The following is a 7,860-nucleotide window of genomic DNA, read 5'->3' as shown; positions in this document are numbered from 1 at the left end:
TGGGAGAGAAAGCTCTCTCGACTTATTTCAGAGCCCACATGGATAGGCTGGCTACGGTCTGGGCATTACGGTCTGGACGCTAAAATAGAACAAGCATGGAGACGAAATGAGGGTTCACCACAGAACTTGTTTTCAGTGCCAAGTTTCAGCCTCGGAAAATAGGAACAAAGTCTATTCGGGCATGTACATATTGCCAACTTTTTTTCTAGAAGGGCACCTCTGCATGTAACAGCAGGGTGATAAGCAGAAATGGAACAAGAGAAACTTCTTCCACAAGTGCCGATGGAGAGATTGAGAAATCGTCATCTACTGACTTTCTGCTTATCACACAGCTATTAAAAGCACTGGAGCTCTGACACAAAAAAGTTGGCAAACATATAGAGAATCCCCTTGACTGCAAGATGATTGCACTGTCGTTTTTTTTATTGATGGTGACTCCATGCCTTTAACAATGGTATGACAGGCATTCAACAGGTGCAGCTTCTCCATCACTACACCACTTTCATGCCTCGAAAAGTGTTACCTATTTATTTTATTTTAATATTTATAGCTCATTTTCAAGCACATCTAAGGCAGCTTACTGATGTAGGATTTATCTGGCTTTAAAGCTGCAGCTCTGTGCAGGCTTACTTTTTATTTCTCCCTATCGCTCAGGTTAAAAAAGTACAGAGAATTCCTGTGTAGTAAAGAGTCTGCAATCCTATGCTTACTTATTGATAAATACGCCACATTGGACTGAGTGGGACTTACTTCTGAGTAAACATGCATAGGATTGTACAGTTTATTGGACTTAAGCTGTCCCTGAATATAGACGAACAGTTAATAAAAATCAAAGTATTTGTGTAATAGATCACCTGAACACAGCCCATTAACAAGTTGGCAACCCTACGTGAATAACTGTAGCCACTTTTCATATGCCAGAGAAGGAGGCAGAAGTGTTCCCCCAGAGAAGTGACTGTGACCTGTAGGCAGTTTTGAACTCCAACCAGCCATCCTGAGGCCATGCCCCAGGGCAAGGATGGGAAAACTTTGGCCCTCCAGATGTTGTTGAACTCGAACTCGCAGCATCTGAGACCTTTGGCCATGCTGGCTGGAGCTGATGGGAGTTGGAGCCCAACAACAGAGAATCACAGGTTCCCCCCATCTCTGCCTAGATACAATGCCTGCAAAGGAGGGACAAGAAATATATTAATTAATTAATTGTTTATATCCCACTCTTCCTCCCAGAAGGAGCCCAGGCTCCTTTAAAGCAGGGTGATCAGATTTCAGGCTTGCAGGATCTACTTTGTTTTTTACTAGAGCCCTGAGGTCCGCCAACCAGAGCCAGGTCCAAAATAATTTCCAGAGGAGTAGCCTGTGATGTTCCTGATTTGTAATGTAAATATGGTAAGTGCTGGTATAATATAAGACATATGGTAAGTGGAGTGAGTGAGGAGGGGGAGTACATGGGCTGTAGAATGCTGGATGATTGGCTGAGCATTTGAATGGCTGGAAGTATAAATGAGAGGATGACAGATGAATCAGGGTGGTGTTTTGGTGTGGTGTGTTGGTGTGTTGGAGAGGTTGGTGTGGAGAGTATAAGGTGGCTGTTGAGAGATTGAAATAGGAGTTCTGAGGCAATTATTAAGAAGTAAAGTACATAAGAGAACATATATGAAACCATACGCTTGTCAACAAAGTCTTAAGTAATCTTGTTATTTCTAATGCTTAATAAATATTTCTTGGTTTACTAAAAGCCTGATTCTTCAGCTGGGATACACAATCCAGGGGGGATGGCAGAGTAACCAAGGCTGAACAGTAATTGTATTGAATGGTGGCAGCGGCAGAGGAAAAGATATTGTATCCAGTACCACAGAGAAACCCAGAGCTGTAAGCTTCAGAGGCAAGAGGCTGCAGGGGGGGTTGGGAATTACTTATACCCATAGACATAAGGTATCGAGATAGCCAGGCAGAGACTAAAGCACAGTCTATAGGCTGTAAGGGATACAGAGTGTTGGGTAGTGTGGTCTAGCAGGGGGATCTTTTGAGATCAGTGCTAGTGTGGTGAAAGGTAAAAATAAGCCTGATGTTCCTGACTGGGGGTGACCAGAAGTGGGCTGCACATCATAAGGTGGGTCTGACAGTGGTAATGTATTTATTTATTTATTTTTAAAACTTATATACCGCCCGACTAGCAATAGCTCTCTGGGCGGTGAACAGAAATACAATAAAATACAGTAAAATACAAAAGCATCACAATCTAAAATCAGATTTCACAATCTAAAAACTGCATAACTAAGATCAAATTACAAACATTACCATCATAACAGAAAATTAAAATGCCTCAGAGAAGAGAAAGGTTTTAACTTGGCGCCGAAAGGATGATAGGGTCGGCGCCAAGCGCACCTCCTCAGGGAGACTATTCCATAGTTCAGGGGCCACCACTGAGAAGGCCCTTGATCTTGTCACCACCCTCCGGGCCTCCCTATAGGTCGGGACCCAGAGGAGGGCCTTCGTAGCAGACCGTAGTGTACGAGCCGGTTCATAACGGGAGAGGCGTTCCGACAGATATCGTGGTCCCGCGCCGTATAAGGCTTTGTAGGTTAATACCAACACTTTGAATCTGGCTCGGAAGCGTATTGGAAGCCAGTGCAAGCGGGCCAGAACAGGTGTTATATGGTCCGATTGCTTCGTTCTTGTTAGCAGTCTGGCCGCCGCATTTTGCACCAGCTGTAGCTTCCGAACCGTCTTCAGAGGTAGCCCTACGTAGAGCACATTACAGTAATCCAAACGTGAGGTTACCAGAGTATGTACTACTGATGTAAGATCCTCCTTAGTCAGGTAGGGACGTAGCTGGGCTACCAACCGAAGTTGGTAGAATGCATTCCGTGCCACCGAGGCTACATGAGCCTCAAGTGACAGGGAAGAGTCTAGAACGACTCCCAGACTACGAACCTGTTCCTTTAGGGGGAGTGTAACCCCGTCCAGGACAGGATATGTATCCACCATCTGATTGGAGAAACCATCCACCAACAGCATCTCAGTCCTATCAGGATTGAGTCTCAGTTTGTTAGTTCTCATCCAGTCCATTGTCGCGTCCAGGCAACGGTTCAGCACATTGACCGCCTCACCTGAACAGGATGAAAAGGAGAAGTAGAGCTGCGTGTCATCAGCGTACTGGTGACAACGCACTCCAAAACTCCTGATGACCGCACCCAGCAGCTTCATATAGATGTTAAAAAGCATGGGAGACAAAACCGAACCCTGCGGGACCCCACATTGGAGTGCCCATGGTGTCGAGCAATGTTCCCCAAGCACTATCTTCTGGAGACGGCCCGCCAAGTAGGAGCGGAACCACTGCCACACAGTGCCTCCAACTCCCAACTCCGCAAGCCTTTCCAGAAGGATACCATGGTCGATGGTATCAAAAGCCGCTGAGAGATCAAGGAGAATCAACAGAGTTACACTCCCTCTGTCTCTCTCCCGGCATAGGTCATCAAACAGGGCGACCAAGGCCGTCTCAGTGCCAAAACCAGGCCTGAAACCCGATTGAAATGGATCTAGATAATCGGTTTCATCCAATAGTGCCTGGAGCTGGACAGCAACCACTCGCTCCAAGATCTTGCCCAGGTAAGACATCACTAGTGGTCACAGGCGGGGAAGGACGTCACATAGCCATTTTAGTTTCTTGCAGCAAAACGAGAGAGACTTGAGGCATTGTGAAGACCAACTCATTGATTATGGCATAAGCTTTCATGGACTACAGGCCCCCTCATCTGATGCATGAAGCATTATCCTTGAGTTACAGGGTTAGGGTTAGGGTTATTGGGAGACAGGGAATGTCCTGGGATGTTGAGATGTTCCTCCACTGGCTTTTGAATATTGCCCTTTTTTTTGCATAGAGACTGGCCTCTTTGTCCTATGTAGAATGCAGAAGGGCACTGCTGGCAGATGTCAGCATGCATCACACTGGAAGATGAGCAGCTTAGTTAACCCCTAATGTTCTGGGTGACATTATTAGGTCCTGTAATAGTCTTGCTAATTGGCAGCCAGTGCAGTTCTTTCATCAGCGGAATGTTATAGAGATGAGATCCATGAACATGCAACATGCTGGAGTTGGGGAAATCAGTGATATTTTAATGTTCTCCAGGTTATTGAAATCCTTTAAAAATTAGCCAAGCATGAATCACCTCACCCCCGTCCAAAGTTCTTGCTAGTTTAGCAACTATGTTAGCGACACTTTATCAGGGAGTTCAACAGGACAGAGTGGCACAGAAATCAGAATCTAATCAAAGAGGAAATGTTTGCATTTGACAAGTGCCTGACTTAACTTCCTGCCCACACACAGGGAGAGCATGCGGGCAGAAAAACAGGTAATAGCTAAGGGAGAAGATGAATTGATGAACAAGAGGACTGGGCACCTGCATCTTTAATCATTATAAAGAAGCGGGAAGTTCTGCAGATGTAGCCCTGTCCAATTTTTCGCCTGCTCACCCTACTACCAGAGGAAAGCTTGTGAGCCTGCCGTTTGCAAGGGACTAACAAGCACAACCCTGCCTCTGCTTACATGGAAGTTAAGTCCCACCGTGGTTCAACAGGAATTACTTCTAGGTAAGTCTGTATAGGATTGTACCAAGTGGCAGCTGATGACTCCATATCAGTGGGTCAGTAGAATCCACTTCGGGTTTTAGTCTGAACTTTCAAGGAGCTGTCCAAGGTGCTTTCAGCTCCTTGAAAATTCATACTAAACCCTGGAGCAGATTCCACTGCATCACTAACATAGAGCCACCAGCAGCCACTGATTGTACTCTTAGGCAAGCTAATTTTAGGGGTATTCACACGTTACTCTGTACCCAGGTATCTACCTGGGTACAGCTGCTCTTGAGAAAGAGTCTACATGTGGTGATTTCAAAAATCACCACATGTACAGGCATCCTGAAAAACGACGTCTTCTGCTCACGTGGTGATTCTCCCTGCATGCTGTCCCCGTGGAGCTGATCGTGAGCAATTAGTTTTTCTCCCCGGGGACAGCCTGAGCTTTGTTGCAGCAGCAGCAGCAGCAGCAGCAACAGCCAATCAGAAATGGGCTGAAGAAAACGTCAGTTGCTGGAGCCACGGAGCGGGAAAGAAGAATAAAGCTAAAATGGAGGCAAGTGCAAGGAAGAGGAAAGGGAGACCAGCCTGAAGCAACGAATGAGCTTGAGGGAAGGAAAGAGGCAAAAAATGGGGGGGGGGGAGAGGCAAAAAGTGGGGGGGGAGAGCCAAAAAATGGGGGGGAGCCAAAAAATGGGGGGGAGAGAGCTTTAAAGGACTCGCTGCAATTTTTAAAAAGTCTACTCAGAAGTAAGTCCCATTGAGTGCAATGCTTCTGTGTGCTGGCAGTGACTGAGTTTGAGGAAAGGAAGGAGAAAAAAATGGGGGAGAGGGAAAGCTTTGGAGAATTCACATTTGAATTTTAAAAAAGTCTACTCAGAAGTAAATCCCACTGAGTTCAGTGGGGCTTACTCCCAGGTAAATGGAGTGACTAAAAATGTGAGAGAGACTTGTCAGGAAACTAGAGCTAGGTTTAAAAAATAAATTTGTTTTACAAACTTAAATGGAGTTTAAGCCTCTTGTGGGCTCAGACAAGTGGAAACTGCTGTCTTGAGAGAAGGGCAGAAGGAAGCAGTAATCAGAAAGCTAGCAAAGAGAGAAGGGCAGAGATTCTGAGGGCTCACAATATAATTCTTTTTTTTTCAATTAATTTTTATTCAAATTTTCAAAACCAAAACAATACAAAAAAAACACAAATCAATAACTAATACAATTAAAAAAGAAAAGAAGAGAAAAAAATATAAAAATATTGACTTCCGATTTGTCATAGTTCAGCTATAAATCTATAATATATAACAAACCTATCTCTTAATAGATTATAAAATCACCTTCCTCCAGCGGTTATCTTAATTGGTTTCAAATCTCATTAACATCATATCATTTTAATCTTCCACAAAAAGTCAAAGAGAAGTTTCCAATCCTTGAGATATATATCAATCAATTTTCCCCCCTAAATAAACATGTCAATTAATCCAACTCATCAAGTCTACTAAGTCCAGTAATTTCAAATCGCTCTTCTGTCTTTATCCGTATTAGGTCCATCTTCCATCTCCACGCATCCAAAAATCTTGCTGTCATAGTCATATAATAAAAGTCTGATAGGAATTTCCTCCATCACAGATATTTTCTTGCCATGAATTCCGAACATATCGCGGAAGTATTGCTGCAAAGCCGCATCTCTGTTCCTCTTTTCCACATGATACACTAGTACATCTCTTGAAGATTTTTCCATTGACACAGAACAGGGATTAATTCTGTTAACTTTCTCCATTTCAAATTCCATCAAATCCTTCCAGTCCAGGAATTTTTTTGAACCGATAATATCTTTATCTCCAATCTCTTCAATTCCTTCAGGGACAGCGCTGAATTCCAAACTATAATATTTGTCTCCAGGATCTGTCAGAGCCAGGAAATCCAAATCTTTTTTCATGTCCATATTTAATCCAATCTCCAAAGTTTGAACCTTGCCTTTAATTTCTCTTTCATCTTTTTTTGGTTTTCCAGATCTATCTTTATTCTCCTTTCTCATAGAATCCTGAATTTCTTTCAGCTCCTGTCTCATTTCGTGAAATTCAATTTTCCACGCTTGTCTATTATTTCTCAGTTCTTGTTTTATTGACTTAATCTCATTCATTATTTTCTGAAACATGTCTAAAGATAAAGTCCCTTCTTGTACATCCATAATCTTCTTAACTGTCATTCTTAAAGCCAAAGGAACAAAACTCCTTCAATTTTCAATGTCCCAAGCAAAGAGCAGTTTATTTCTTTATCCAGTTACAAAGGAGTTAATCTTTCCAACCAACTGACGTCACACGCTAGACAGTCCTTATCTCTTATATGCCCAGAAGTGCAAAAACAGCTTTAGTTCACAGCATCCAAATAACTAGTAGCAGAGAGAATGAGCAGATTCGTCAAAAAAAAAGTAGATCAGGAAAAATAGTCCCATGCATATATTACACAAAAGTCTTATAAATCAAAAAGATTTTTCTTATCTCTTCCAATCAGAAATCCCTCATGCGTTGTAATCTTTAAAATGCTATTTTCCAAATCAGCTTTTTGCAATAAAAGAAAGATAGGCTATTTTTGTTTTCTTCCCCCTTAGTTCCGTGAATAAAGAAGGAAAGTCGTAACTCACCTAGGTTATCTTAATTGCTGTTACTTTGACAAATATCTTTAGCTGTATAGATAAGAAAATGATAAGCATAGACAGGAGGATGTTTGCCTGCTAGTCCGTTGTTCTTTAAAGAAAAAAAACGGGTCACTTATTCAGCTGAGCTAGCATAGAAATCCTCGCTCCGTCTGAGCAGCTGGAAGCCTTTCTTTCGCAGATAATTCTGACGAATTCCAGACTCCCACAGTCACGACAAAGCTATGTGGGAAATCTCACGTTTCTTCCTTATCCAGAAGAAATTATCCCCAGTCAGAAAAGACCCTTCTGACTGAATTTATAGCTGAAAAAGTTTCATCTAAGACGGGAGCCCGTCTCAGAGCTACACAGGCGGAGGGATCCTCCTGGGAAAGTGGCTCACAATATAATTCTAAAAACATTACTCAAAAGTAAGTCTCACTTAGTTCAATGGGGCTTACTCACAGGTAAGTGGAGTTAGGATTGCCTAAAAAAAGCAAGTGTTCTGTCAGAGAAGCTAGAGTTAGGCAAGGACTGTTTACATTGTTAATTTTTACAAAATTAAGTTTGATTACATTCCTAGTACAATCATAACCCCATGCTTACTCTAAAGTAAATTCCATTCAGTTTGGTGGGACTTACTCCCAGGTAAGAAGCATTAG

Source organism: Rhineura floridana, chromosome 3 (genome assembly GCF_030035675.1).
Source record: "Rhineura floridana isolate rRhiFlo1 chromosome 3, rRhiFlo1.hap2, whole genome shotgun sequence".
NCBI lineage: Eukaryota > Metazoa > Chordata > Lepidosauria > Squamata > Rhineuridae > Rhineura > Rhineura floridana.
Note: the sequence above shows the minus strand (reverse complement) of the source record.